The sequence below is a fragment of the Amblyomma americanum genome, chromosome 9 (genome assembly GCF_052857255.1).
Source record: "Amblyomma americanum isolate KBUSLIRL-KWMA chromosome 9, ASM5285725v1, whole genome shotgun sequence".
Lineage (NCBI taxonomy): Eukaryota > Metazoa > Arthropoda > Arachnida > Ixodida > Ixodidae > Amblyomma > Amblyomma americanum.
Genome location: NC_135505.1, coordinates 128,835,734 through 128,850,359, shown reverse-complemented (window position 1 = coordinate 128,850,359; position 14,626 = coordinate 128,835,734). Strand labels below are relative to the sequence as shown.

Below are 14,626 nucleotides of genomic sequence, written 5' to 3'. Positions count from 1 at the left end.
CCCAGGTCCTGTAATAGAGTCTGCGTTGCTACTAAGAGGAACGAAAGGAGGAGTCTAAAACGTGAAATGAGCTCGGGCAATGAGACAGTGACTCTTACTCTGACAGCAGAGCAGCGGCGGATGCAGTTCGTCGTTAAATCTTCATAGATGAAGCAGCTTCTCGAATTGTTTTATCAAGAAATGCCGCTCTGTAGCCGGGTTTAAAACCAGTTTCAAGGCCTCCCATACGGAAGCTTCTTTGGTGATCGAAGTTTTAAACTTTGAATCACTTCACTTAAAAGTGTTGATGAGGCCATTTTTTTACGCGTACCCATGTGTTTTCTCCTTTGACTTCTACTTAACATTAAGCGGTACCCGAAAAACGAGTTAAGGTGGTCTAATTACATACTTCGCACACACACACTAATACGAAGCTGCTGCTAAATAAGAAAAAACAGCTAATGCCGCGAATATGTGAGGGGTATATTGCCAGCACTGCAGTATTGGCATAGAGTGAGGCTTTCGAGAAGGATTGTTCATGACCTTAATGATGTACTTAGATTTGTATTCATTGAATGGTTTCTCCAACACCTTTTATTGTGTATAGCATGTGGGCCTAAATTAGTTAACGACGGCTGCTTTCAGCCAACACCAATTTTATTCAATATTAGGACATACTTTATAATACTTGTTTTTAATCTGTACTTAACCTTTACAGGGTTGTTGCTTGCTTTTAACGTTAAGCACTAAACATCAGTGCTTCTACTGTATGACTTCTCCTTGGCTTTCAGTTCCGTAATGATTCTCCTCAAAGGCGCCTCCAGGTTTTCAATCCTTTCTTCTAGGCGCTGCAAGAGACAGGCAGAGTGAAACAAAAAATTTCGATTTAGAAAACGTATTTTTATTTTTTTGTTAGATGGCGCTTTGATCGAAAGAAGAAAAAAATGCTAGTCCTGGAAGAATTAAAGGACTTTGACCACGCTGACGAAAGAGGAAGTTTTGACAAGCTGCTAGCTTTATAACATTTCGGCTGCATCCACCAAGTAGCAGTGAGCGGTGCAAATTTTCAAAGCTTCAAGCATTGTTTTTCTAAGCGCTGCGCCCAGAAATGCTTTTTTTAACTAATGGAAATGAATTAAGCGGTGTACTTTGCTGCTCATGAAAGAATTACGTTCCACTTTTGCCTAAACTTTAAGTGGTGAAATAAAATACCAATCCCATAATGAATGAAGATTGTCATGAATTTCCTGGCAAAACTAGACTTTACTCTTAATTTTTGGAGGCTTCGAATTCTCGCACGAGTGTGCTTTGCACACTACGAATTTTGAATTCCTTTCGGAAGACAAACCTAAAAGTAATTTCCAATAATTTCAGCCCACAAGTCTCCGCGCTCATAGGGCCAGCCGGCTAACTCAGGCTCACACCGGCTTAAATTCCAGTTATTCTGGGTTATTCATACGTGATTTGAGGATATCATCAAAACTCATTATCGGAGTGGAGAGATATCATCATCAAATTGAATATAAACAAGGTCAGCCTCAGCGAATACGGCTGGTTTTTATTATATTTTATAACGTTTGAAGCTCGCATATTCCACTCTCACTACGCCCTGTTTTTTTTTATTTTTTGCGCAGGGTTTCTTCCTAGATTGAGAAATTTATTTCTGTTGTTGAATGCACTTCATTGAGGTAGAATAAAATGATTAATAAACAATAAAAAGGGGATAAACTTGCGCACAAGGTTCCGGCTGCTTATGTGGTCACTTGAGCATTAACCTTTAACTGAGCGCCTGAAAACGAAAGAGATGCGGGGCGAGGAACTTTCTGATAAAACAAAAAGAAAGGGCAAAAGCGGCCATACAGAAGCTGTAGCTCAGGTTTTAAGAAGGGCTCAGGACAAGTCTCTAATTGGCGGTTTAAATGTACACAACTGCGAAAGAACATGAGAAGAATACAGTGAAAATAAAAATTGAAAGAGAAAAACATGCACGACAATGGTTTGATTTTTGATCTATCAAGTGGCTTAAAATTGTCTACAGCTCAATTAAGTACTCCCAAATCTTTACTGAAAACAAAATTTGCCACACAAGATGTTTAATATAGCCTCCTTCACAATCTTTCCGTTCAAACTCATGCTCGTTTTGGGCTGAACTCGGGAGCAAAAGGAAACCGAGGCTCCCATAGTGACCCCGCAGAAGTCGTGAGTTGACCTACATCAGTCAGCCAAAATTTATATTGAGTCACTTGGGTCGTGAGTCGAAGTGATGAGTGCACCAACAAGGATCGCCGGTTGAGATATATAAGGAGTCATAGTGAGCGTATGAGCATGTTGAGTTCGAGTTAAGTTCAGAGCAGAAATGTGTTTGGCTTCATGATTTAGAATCATACCGAGACCATGTGATCTTGACCTCTTAGTATCCTACACGTTGACTGTGTCCATCACTTAAACAGCGCAGAGACACGAGAAAAAAAAACAAAGACCAACTAATCACGTAGTCTTCAACACATGAGACCGACAAATGATCAGGTGAAGTAGAGTTCTTTCAGTGGGCCTGAATGAGCACTCATGCTTATTGCCACGAAAGAGCAAGCCGCTAAATCAGTGTTTTTATCTCCCATCTCCCCCCCCCCACCCGCAAAAAAAATGTATATATATGCAACCTGATTAACGCCGATAGCAAAGTGTGCATTTTAAATTGCGAACGTTCTATCGTCCCTTATTTGTGACTTTAACCTGCCGGTTTGAGCCGGAGAAGCGTCTCAAGTATTCCTTAGCCGCTTATCTCATTTTCTTGCTGTGCATGCCAAACCAGCACGTTTGGCAGCGCTATACGCAGTAAATAAACGAAAGGTAACTCACCTTTATAAGGTCTCTCAGTTTCCTGACTTCCTCTTCCAAGCATTTGCATGGATCACTCCCTTCTTTGTCACTCTGGTGGCTAGGAATAGGACATTATTAGAAAATTTACATTATGTGAGTGGGAATGTCTTGAATTCAGAAATTAAGACGCTGTGACTATACAATCAGCTGTCTTCAGATCAGTAAAAGCGCTTGTCCGTTCACCAGTGCAGCAACCGGTAACACATCTTGGTGGCTTTAACTTGGCTGTATTAGGTTCGTGCGCCTAATCGCTATCATAATAATACCCGATGGTTTCGAGAACTAAGGCATACTCTGATTCATTATCTTCAACTGAGGTGAAAATTGGAGCGACACAATACGGTACCATACTAAGCTTAACCATTTGTGCTAAGAATTATACCTTAGAGCGTTCTGTTAATCCGCAGCCAGCAAGGAAGGGGTGCTGTCTTATATCCAAAGAGAGCAACACAAGAAAAAAAATAAATTCTGTGACCTTGGTGGGAATCGACCTTCTGTCTCGTCGACTGAGAGCCAGGCACTCGCCGCTAGACTACCAATACAAAGTATTCATCGTTCCGAAAACGTGGGTTATGTACGCTGCATGGGAGGGGCAAATATAGCCTCAGTTGCAGGATTCAATACAAGTTGAAATTATTCGCGCGATGTCTAGCTTTGTTAGAGTGATGCGCGTTTGCAGTTGGCTTCAATATACTTTAAGACGTATACGACAGACTTATAATTGCGTTCTTAGTTCGAGAACAGCAATAGAGCCGTGCGTGTATACAGCCACAGTGTTCCGGCAATGCCGTAGTCGTAGCAAAGTTCGCTCCCTAACTCCCGACGCTGTTTCGGCGCCATCTTTCCTCGCCACTGTCGCTGTCGTCTGGTGCAGTCTGTCCTCCTAGCGCGACGATACTGAGCCCGAGGGCGTCGAATGCAATGCGGCGCGACGACGACTCACCGTTCTCATCGCTGTCCATCGCTGTTGAACCGCACACCCCAACCACTCAAAGAAATACCATATATACTTTACGTGCTCCACGCAACTCACGCTCAAGCATGTTTCGAGAAATTTCGTACACCTTCTCGCTTGCTGATGGCTCCGATGCCACTAAGCCTTTCTTGAAGTAGTATTCTTTCCCTCCGTACGGATAGCAACGGCGCAGTTTTTCATGTATCAGCTGATTAGATTTTTTTCCTTGTTCCGTACTATCGCGGTCTTCGCTTGCACGAGGCCACAGTTTCTCTCCTATAGTATTTTGCTACCAAGGACTTAACATTTATTTGTTGAAATGGGCACAGGGCTGACTCGGCGCGCAGTCTGTCTTTTAGCTCACCAAATTTGGTCTATGCAGACTTATGGTCGTCGTTACTTCAAAGGGGTGGAAAAATCACTTAGTCTGTATAGTCATTATACGAGAAAGTACAAAACTGCCAGCGCTGTTGCTATTAAATCACACCAATAAACGTCTTCACTCGTATGAAGTAATTGTATCAGAAAACTGAGCTCCCTCAAGAACATGTAAAAGCAGCGAAGTATTCACCTTCTCGAATGAATTTCGCTCTGAGTTTGGTCCTCTGGACATGTTATTACATGTTTTTCATGCCCTCTGGAAGCCGCTTCTTTCCCGGTCTCTTGGCGTTCCATGTGACTCTTGAAGCACTCTTCAGCGTGCGCCTGTTTCAGCGAACAAGGGTTCGAGAAATACCGGCTCATTATTCATAATGCACGCGGGCAAATGAACTTCCAGCGAAAAATTGCGGCATAACTATTTACTCTCTGTGACAACTTCGCATTTACGCAATTGGGATGTTTCTGGCAGAATAAATTACAGGTTTGATTGACTCATTTATTGATGGAGTAAATAGATTACTGATTACGAGACTCGTTCAATCATTTGTACAGGACAATAGTTTTGAATAATACGCAAAGATAACATCTAACATCTGAAAAGAGGCCAGCTGCTATGGTGGTGTCTCTCCTGGTACCTTGGGAGGGCCAACTTGAACAAATCTTAGCGAAGGGCAAGTGCAGACGCGTTCAAGAGCAGGCAACATGTGTCAGACACCACTAACTTTCAACTAATGCCACCAGTATAGCTAATAAAGGTTACATAAAATGTTCAGGATAGACATGTATTTTTTCTGCCTGAATAAACGATGAGACACACATGAATTCTATTTTTACATGCGTGTTAAGGGGCCCGCGCGTGACCTGCACACTAATCGCATTAAGCGAGGAAACATCGGGCTCGAGTGTGCTCCCAGATGTGGCGCCGCTTTCGCTGATATCTATTTGTCTCCGAACGCCTTAAAGCTACAGAACCATCACATGCAACTTCTGCGTCCCAGCAAAAAGGAGATTAGCGCCGAACGTCGGTATTTTGCTTGCGTCTTTGCGGATGACGAACTGCAGTATCGAGGATGCATATCTGGAAACAAGAACGCGGTATGAGGTCTTCCACACGAAACACCCAGTGGCAAGACCACCTGAATTAGACTTAAAAAAAGGGCATTGCTTCCTGTAGTTTCTGATATGCTGATGCATTGATAATATTTAAAATTATTTAGAGCTTTATTTAATTTTAAGATAACCTCTAAATCTAACTAAAACTGAAAATTATTGCCCAATTATCTACCATGCTTGCCTCAAACGACAGCAAAACCTCCATTAACTCTATATCCATGGGTTTGCTTAAGAAGTTGCGAAAACTTAATTTGTTTACAACCTGCGCAATGAATCATGGACGAAAAAATAGACGATCGTACATCGCTCTACAAGTCGTCGTGGTAGTACTGGTTTAACAGTTTTCTTGCACATGTTAACTTTTACAATGGTCGCCTCCCCCATTCTCCTTAGAATTTAATTTCATCGTCACTCTATCGTTGCACTGCTGTTTAGGCATCTCGCAGCTGAAAGTTTCTCTATGGTGGAGGTGAGTACAGGGTGGGTGAAGGCTTCAAATACAAAATGAAATGAAAATTGGTTTTAAGGGAAAGGAAATGGCGCAGTATCTGTCTCTCATATCAGCGAACGCGTGAGCCACGCCGTAGTAGGAAGTGAAAGAAGAAAGGAAGAAAGAGGTGCCGTAATCAAGGGTTCTGGAATAATTTCGACCACCTGGGGATCTTTAACGTGGTGCACTGACATCGCACAGCAAACGGGCGCATTTGCGTTTCGCCTCAATTGAAACGCTTGAAACACATGCAGCGGCATTTTCGCGTAGAGTGGGGTGTACTGCTAACTCAAATAAAGGTAAAAATTATACGTTTCTTGTCCGCTTTCCACCTCTTCTTGCGTAGATAAGTACACATGTGCCGCGATAACGTATAGTGTTCTTTTTCTATATACAGCACACTGATTGGGGAATACACTGAATACATTTGCACTCCGGATATTCCTGGCCAGCTTATTGTTTCTCGGAAAAATTCGTCATTGAAAGCGCTGTAGAGACCCGCCGCGGTGGCTCAGTAGTTAGGGCGCTCGGCTACTGATCCGGAGTACCAGGGTTCGAACCCGACCTCGGCGGCTGCGTTTTTATGGAGGAAAAACGCTAAGGCGCCCGTGTGCTGTGCGATGTCAGTGCACGTTAAAGATCCCCAGGTGGTCGAAATTATTCCATAGGCCTCGACTACGGCACCTCTTTCTTCCTTTCTTCTTTCACTCCCTCCTTTATCCATTCCCTTACGGCGCGGTTCAGGTGTCCGCCGATATATGAGACAGGTACTGCGCCATTTCCTTTCACCAGAAACCAATTATATTATTATTAAAGCGCTGTAGAAGTGCGGCCAGAATATGGTCAAGCACTCTTCGTGGTTTGAAGTTTTGTCCCGCGGTCCGAACAGAAGACATTATGGTTTCTCGGGTTTATACGCGAGCAAACCAGCGGACTTTGATAATGAGTGTATTGGGTAACAGCGAGTTTCAAAAGGTAGAGCGTGAAATGAGTTTCTTCTCCAAAGCATGCGCATAGTATTATAGCCGGTACTTTAGTACTTTTAAAATAAAGGCACTCGATTTCAGGGCGTTCAGGTGGCGCTGTGTTGAAACCGCCGAATTTCCCTCATGCTATCTTTAACTAACTACGCTTTTTGTCCATTATAAGAATCTCTACCTGAGAATGTCAAATACAGCTGATATAACAGATAGCAGGAATGCCTGACTGCTCAGTTTTACACCACGCACAGCACCAGCAGTTGCTGCGCGTATAGACCGTTATGGGTGACGGCGTACACAATATGCAGCTGTCGAACCGCTGAACCACGCATTCAAGTGTCTCAGCTCAGAGTATCGATCCTGAACACAACACGTGCGATCTCTGCCAAAATATCTGCTGTTTCCTCTTCCCTTTCTTTTTCCTTGGGGTCGTTGTTGATGAAACATACCATGGCAGCATTTTTAAGCGTTTAACCCATGACTTGGACGCCTTCCCTCTCTGGTATTGTCCTGATGCTGTACGTAATTCCTTGAGTGCAAGCTATAACCACTAGATGCCTCTTAAACTAGCTCATTGTGTTTTGTAGCAGGACATCTGAGTGCATTATCAAGATTGTGCCGCTCTTCTCAATGCTCCTGAAGGAGTAACTAAGTGTGATGACTTTACACACATTTCTAATAACCATGAATTTTACACGAGCAGCTTTGCTGTCCCCGTATGCCTTTATAATACAGTACAAATTAGTTTTGGCCAGTTCTTTGGGACCCGCCGCGGTGGCTCAGTGGTTAGGGCGCTCGACTGCTGTGCCGGAGTTCCCGGGTTCGAACCCGACCGCGGCGGCTGCGTTTTTATGGAGGAAAAACGCTATGGCGCCCGTGTGCTGTGCGATGTCAGTGCACGTTAAAGATCCCCAGGTGGTCGAAATTAATCCGGAGCCCTCCACTACGGCACCTATTTCTTCCTTTCTTCTTTCACTCCCTCTCTTATCCCTTCCCATACGGCGCGGTTCAGGTGTCCAACGATATATGAGACAGATACTGCGCCATTTTCTTTCCCTCAAAAAACCAACCAACCAGTTCTTTGGAAAGAACGAGCAACGCAATCTGTGGAAATACTTCCGCTGCCACTGCTGCTAAACGAGCTGCCCGAGCAGAGGCGCAGCGCCTCTGCCGAGAGGACTTCGCCATTCGAGAGGCCGAAGCAGACAGAGCAGTGCTCAAATTTCGGAACAGAGAGTATCGTGAATGTCCTTAGAATTTCTTGTGGCTAATCGCTGATTGCACTCAGTGTTGGATGCGTATAACAAAACCCTCCCTGTGATATAAAAATACATCAGTTTCCATAAATAGTTCCCATAAAAGTTTCCATAAAGCACGCCTTGTCGCGAACTTTTCAACGTCATACTAAGCAGACGTCCATTAAGAAGAACAAAGAGTTGTTCACAATGCTTGGTGGGAAGTCGAGTGAAGGTAATAAAACTTTTACATTCATTTCTACTCGAAGCAATTTCTAATCTTTGGTATTATGCATCAGTAGCAAGTTCTCGGCTAGTCCTGCTCATGTAAGACTCCCCGCAAAAAAAGAAATCACCTCCGAAATGAAAATTCTTCTCTATGAAGCAGGCTGTTATAAATTTGAGAAAATAAAATGTGTCTGACTATTGCTTCATTTTACGAAACACGGCGCTATCGACTATGAGACTCCCCGTTTCTTATATAGCCTGCTCCTGAAAAGAATTACAAGCTTTCCTTTGTAGCCATATGGCTGCGATTAGGTGAAGGTCGATGAGTAATTACTCCCCTATTACAAATCTACTCCGCCATGCGGGATTCCTCTAAAATATTTAATCAATTACAAGCGGTATTTGATATGCTCAGTGAAGGGCCTCTTCTGGTGGTGCCTCGGGAAAGCTGGTCCGGAGACGGAGCAGAACTGATGAGGCGGCACCAGCAATCCGCGCGAGACCTAGGGTTGAACAGGTCTAGATCGGGCGACGGCTGCACGTCCTTTGCGTGACGTCATTTGAACTGCACAATAATGACCGGAAAACAGCGCCCAGCAGCCAATCCTGTTCATCATAACTATGGTATGGAAGAGGCTCGTGTTCGTTACAGTAAGTATCCACGGTGTTCGCTGCCAAACGTGCAGCACATTGATTCCCAGAGCCAACTGAGCAGGTTGCCCAAAGACACCTAGCGTCAAAAACAGATCGGAGCGGTCCGGCAGACAATTCAATCTACAATCTATCCAGAACAGCGTCCCGAGGCCGCACGCCGGCGACGGGCATCTAAGCAGAATCGTTTCTCCATTATTTCTTTCACTGCGTTAACACCTTTCAGTGAATAATTATTGTCGCATGCAAGGGAGCACGCATGTACGCTTTTGCAATCTGTGTAGTCGCCTCTGACATTTTCTTACTTCACAAAAAAAAGAGATACTTTGTCTTACCTCGATTTCTTCACATGCCCACTCCTCAGAGCAGTTGGGACACACTCTGAATCCTCGGTTAGCTTCTTTCGTTTCGTGGGACACATCGTTAGCTGTTGCAGGGTGCGAGTGTTGAAAGTTTCCATCATTATCCTGACTCTACGGTGATGAAGAAGGAGAAGGTAAGGGCGCTCTGTATAGCCCTGGTGCGCCACTCAAAACTTTTGCCGTAAGAAATGAATTCATCCAAACACAACGGTGACGCTGACTCAGAGTTAATTTCAGCAGCCCTACGCGAGTCCTGTACTGCTGAATAAAGTCAAAAGAACAAACATCCCGGGCCGCACAGACACCGCGATAAAATTTAGGCACCAAATTAGATTACTCAAGGTAAGATCTGAATCGCAACGGACCTTTAGCGTAGTAGTGAGCATCCTGTGCGATTGAACAAGGAAAATATAATCTCGAAACCTTCATGATCAACACCTTCGAGGTCCATCACTATGAAGACTGGAAAATCTGACCTGGTGTGACATACCCCAAATTAAAATGGGCATAAATGGCAATACTCTTGTTCGGAACTCTTGGGGGAGCGTGACCTGCAATATCTCACCATTACTATTGCCAGAAGTTCTTTGTTCACGTTTTTAAAGCTAATTCGCATCAAATTATCAACGTTCGCCGTGACTCTATGCCCAAGGTGTTCTGCTGGTGTCCGCGAATTCGCGGACGCCAGCTGTAGGGTCCATGTGGAGCGCTATGTCAGGGTGTGTTAAAGAACATGAGGTGATGGAAACTAAACCGGAGCTTTTCCCCCCTTGCAGAAATTCTTTCTCATTCCTACGAACCTGGCCTTCACCGCTTCCTTCACCGAATGGGTCAGGTGCCCACCAAGAGGAAAGAGGAGCTGCACCTTATTCTCACACCAAGCATAATATGAGCGGTTGTCACACCTGTCGTTGAATATGTAGAGATATATTAGCTCGATTTTATAATTTTAAAACTGCATTGGCGAAATGACATACTGTGCAGCTATCTCACCCGTGCAGCGTCTTTTGGATGTGAAAAAAAATTTGCTGCGGTTCAACTGCTGCTAAACCTCGTCAGAGAGCGAAAGGTCTGGTATATCTGGTAAGTAGATGAGGCTTGGACTCGTTGAGTGTGTCCGGCACACTGGATATGCAACGCGCACACCCTGCCAGATGGCAGTTAGTGGTTGATCGCGAGAGTTGGTCACCTTTCAGCAAAGGCACCTGCAAAGGCGCCTGTCGGCAAAGGCGCCCGTGTGCTCTGCGATGTCAGTGCACGTTAAAGATCCCCAGGTGGTCGAAATTATTCCGCAGATCTCCACTATGGCGCCTCTCTCTTCCTTTGTTCTTTCTCTTCCTCCTTTATTCCATACGGCGCGGTTCAGGTGTCCGCCGAGATATGAGACAGATACAGCGCCATTTCCTTTCCGCAAAACCAATTCACTGGGTGAATAACCTCTCCCGATGAAGCATTGAACACTGCGGCTTATTGCTGCAGTGGCACGTGTCTGCCACAACGCTGTAAGCGCTAATACATGCAGCACGCATCTCTGTCTCTTCCCACCGCCACGTACCTCAAAGCGCGATTGATGCGTCCACTGCCCCAGGGAGCCAGTAATGCGCGTTCCTTTGCTCAAAATCGTCGGCGTCTAGAGCGTTGTCAACGCTAACGCCAGTGACCACGAAGAAAGCCGACGGTCTATAGCTTCAGTGCCGCGTTTCTGCTACAACGTTGTAAATGCTAACGCATGCAGCGCGCATCTGCCTCTACAGCCACGTAGCTTAAAGCGCGGCTAAGATGTTCAACATTCCAGGGGGCCAGTTATGCGCCTTTGTTTTGCTTTCGAAGAAAATTCAAGAAATTTTTGGTTTGGTTTATTGGGGTTTAACGTCCCAAAGCGACTCAGGCTATGAGGGACGCCGTAGTGAAGTCACATTGAAGAAAGGAAATGGCGCAGTAACTGTCGCACATATATCGGTGGACACCGGAACTGGTTTTGAGGAAAGGAAATGGCGTAGCAACTGTCTCATATAGATATCGGTGGACACCCGAACCGCGCCGTGAGGCGTTTGACCTCTGGCTCACTTGAAGGTCAAAACCGCAAGCGCCGCGAAATTGTTACTAGGTAGCGTGGTGAAGTTTTCGCTTCAATGAGTGAAACCCTGATGGACAGATTGTGCGGAATTGAATTGAATAATAATATTTGCCGGTAAAAAAGTCGTCCTTTCATATGCAGCGTCGAGCGAATGGCCTGAATCTTTGTTTTTAAAGGCGATATGTTTGTCAGAAGCAGGAGAAGTATGCTGCTGTTAGGTACTGTACCTCTTACGCAGGGTACAGCAACAGCGTGGTGTTTTGTATTTCTTTCTTTAGTTTTGGGGCGAGTGATTTCTTTGTTTCTCATTTACTCATCTCAATTGCACACATTTCTGTATGAAATCAAGCGGGCATGACGTGATCGACTTCCCCACCATTGATAATCGCTGCACTCTTGCTCAGCAAAAAAAAAAAATAATTTACGGCTAAATACCTTTCATTTAGGATACGCCGTGATATTGGTTCTTTACAGTGGCAGTTTATCGATTCAACACTAGCGCGAACGATTTTGGCTTCTAATGATTGACACTGCGACACGCTCGCGCCTAAAATCTACATTTATTTTCCTGTGATTATTTCTCATATTTGACTTCCTTGCTTTATTACAGTGAAGAGCAGTTAGTGCAGCTTATAAGATGCAAATAGAAACATTTACTAGCATCTGCTGGATATTTCAGAGATTCGGTACTTCGGAGATTCGGTAATGTGTTTCAGAGATTCGGTAAAAATGGTTGACAGAGTCGTACTTTATCAATAGCGGTGCTTCGCAGCTTCCCACATTTCTTCCCGAGCATTTACGTACACCCAGAATACTTTCCTATTAATCATCTTGTTCTTGTCACCAACCCACACTAGACGCTGCAACAAAAGTTTGAGTGCTAAGGGAAATTTGTATCTACTGCTGGGCTTGAAAGAGACGAAATAAACAAAAAATATGGCATTGCGTTGAAGTCACTTGTGTGTTTATCGCCTGCTTTTCAGAAATTCAGCTCGATTTCTATTAACTTCATTTTCTTTCTTTTGTTGATGTCACAATGTGCAGGTATCCAAAATTTACCCTGGAGCCACGCCCATCTTTTTTATCTACTATCGGATTTCTTTGCTAGCCCATGTTGAACTGTCGGTCGCGATTGTCTTTGCTTAGGAACGAAATCGCTCTATCTAGCCTCTTTTTTAGAGCGATTGTCACCCCGAAATGCAAGCCAACATGGAAGCAGGATGAACATGGCAGCAGAAACAACTATAATTAGGTCTATTTTCCCCTACTTCAATTAACCGGTGTGCGTATTTCTATTCATTGAGCGCATTGCTCTGATTTGTGTGATCTTGAAGCAAGTCATACCAAGGTAATAGTTTTGTTCAAAATAAAATTGTGGTAGGTAATTCCCTGTGGTGAACTCATTTACACAGTGCCTAGCCCAGAACACAAGTTTGCGGAATGATATCGTGCTGAAAGTTACTTTTTGCTCCGCACCTCTATATTATCGTTGTTTTTCGAACTCTAGTATTTAAATTCTTGGCTGGAGTCCTTGTAAATCGGTTATTATAACACAGCCCTGGAAATAAAATTATCAGCAAGGAATTAGCATGCTAGATGCGATTTAACTGCCCTAGCGTGTGCTGAAGAACAGCTTTAAAATGACGTCTGGAATATGAGTTCCAAATCGTTCACCTGGTTTATCCCTGGTTGTTTTTGTTGCAGCTTCTCCAGTATTTCGTAGTGCCGCTCAAGAATGTGCGCCTGTAAAGGTCATTTCGTGAGCCAAAGCTTAGATGACATGGTCTCATTCAACTGAGCGCTATAAAATATTTTAATCGTTTGAAAAGAAATTTTTGTCGCAAGAAAAGTGGTACTGTGGTCGGCCATGTCGTAAGACTTTGATTGCTTTCATTTTCGTGGACTTCACCTATGTACGGCTTTGTTCTACATTGAACTAACCACCCTTGCACCAACGTAGTATGCTCAAAACGATGTCGTCTTCATGTGTCAACATTTAGAACTCGATCATCGCTTGCTTGCTGTGCACAGGTTTAATATTCAGAAAGAGCCGTGCCGCACATATTTTGCGAAGCGGCCTTTGAAGACATTAGTTTTTTTTTCTAATAAATTGGTATCAAGATTGCAGTTGTTCTTTTAGTGGGACGCACATTTGCGAGAAACTTTATTTGCCACAACACAACTAAAGTTCTTTAAGTTAAATCTTTATCAATTTCTCTTAATTTTAAGGCTGGCGCTTAAGGCTTGGATAATTGTAAGGAGCCGTTCACCAATCCGCCTACACCGGATTTGCATTTGTGCGTCGACCATTTTAGGGAATCGAACTCAATGTGTCCAGGTTGTGCGCGTGATCAGTTCATATTTAATTCCTCTAAAATTAACTAATCACGTGCACAACCTGGACATATTTCTTATTTTGTAAATAGTTTGTACATATTACTTCTCCCCCTATCCTCTCTTCCTGTCCCCTCACCTCTTTCATTTCATTTCTCCATTCTGCCTGCTATCCTTTATTTCCGCTGCCCCAGCTCAGGTGCTTCAGTATCGATGGCAGATGCCGGGGCTAGCAAAAATCTTTTCCTTCCTTTTTACTATTTTGTTTAATAAAACCAGTACTACCACCACCGTCGACCATTTTATTTACGGCTTTCTACGCTGCTCTAAATTTGGCATTTGTAATTAAGCAGCAGTAAGGAAAGGAAATATTCACTTTTTAGCATTTTTAAAGTCCATATTTAAAATGTTCGCAAATTTTAGGCTCGTTCTGAACGAATTTAATATTTGACTTTTGCTAAGTGCAGTTTCGACGTTCTTTCAGAAGGCGCACTTGCTCGCAAAATGAACGCCGTCGCATAGTAAATGCACCCTGCGTTTTTAATTCCAAACTGTAGAATGTGATGCCTGCTATATTTGACCGTGTAGTAGAGAAGCGAATAAGAATGGCCGGCGAGGGATCAAGGAATAGATAGAAATCACGCGTCGTGAGAAATTAATTCTGCCACATTGAACATTGTGGTACCTTGCAGAGGTCGGGCTTCACGCTGAATGCTGTCAGTTGTGCCAGAGAAAATTCAAGGCGAGCTCCTCTTTGAACAGAACTATTGGCACCTGCATGAGCTATACGTGTCGGTTTAAGGTAAATGTTGTTGACTATGCTCTTAAGAACGGATACCGTGCTAAAGAGTGGGTTTCATGCTGTTTAGTTAAGCCGCACTGCACGAATTATTTTTTACTCCAGCCCGCTTTATGTTAGGTTCTAGTGCTTAAACTTGCAAACGTGTTCTGAATATTTTAC

At 43.8% G+C, this 14,626-nt stretch overlaps 1 long non-coding RNA gene across 1 annotated transcript; it reads right to left on the bottom strand.

The window, feature by feature from the left end:
• Positions 1-654: 654 nt before the first annotated feature.
• Positions 655-13,099, bottom strand: LOC144104330 (uncharacterized). The gene is made up of 5 exons (XR_013308502.1): positions 13,006-13,099; positions 9,228-9,365; positions 4,386-4,519; positions 2,839-2,917; positions 655-827 (listed from the first exon to the last, which is right to left on the bottom strand). It is a non-coding gene; the product is annotated as an uncharacterized LOC144104330 (long non-coding RNA).
• Between the last annotated feature and the right edge of the window lie 1,527 nt (positions 13,100-14,626).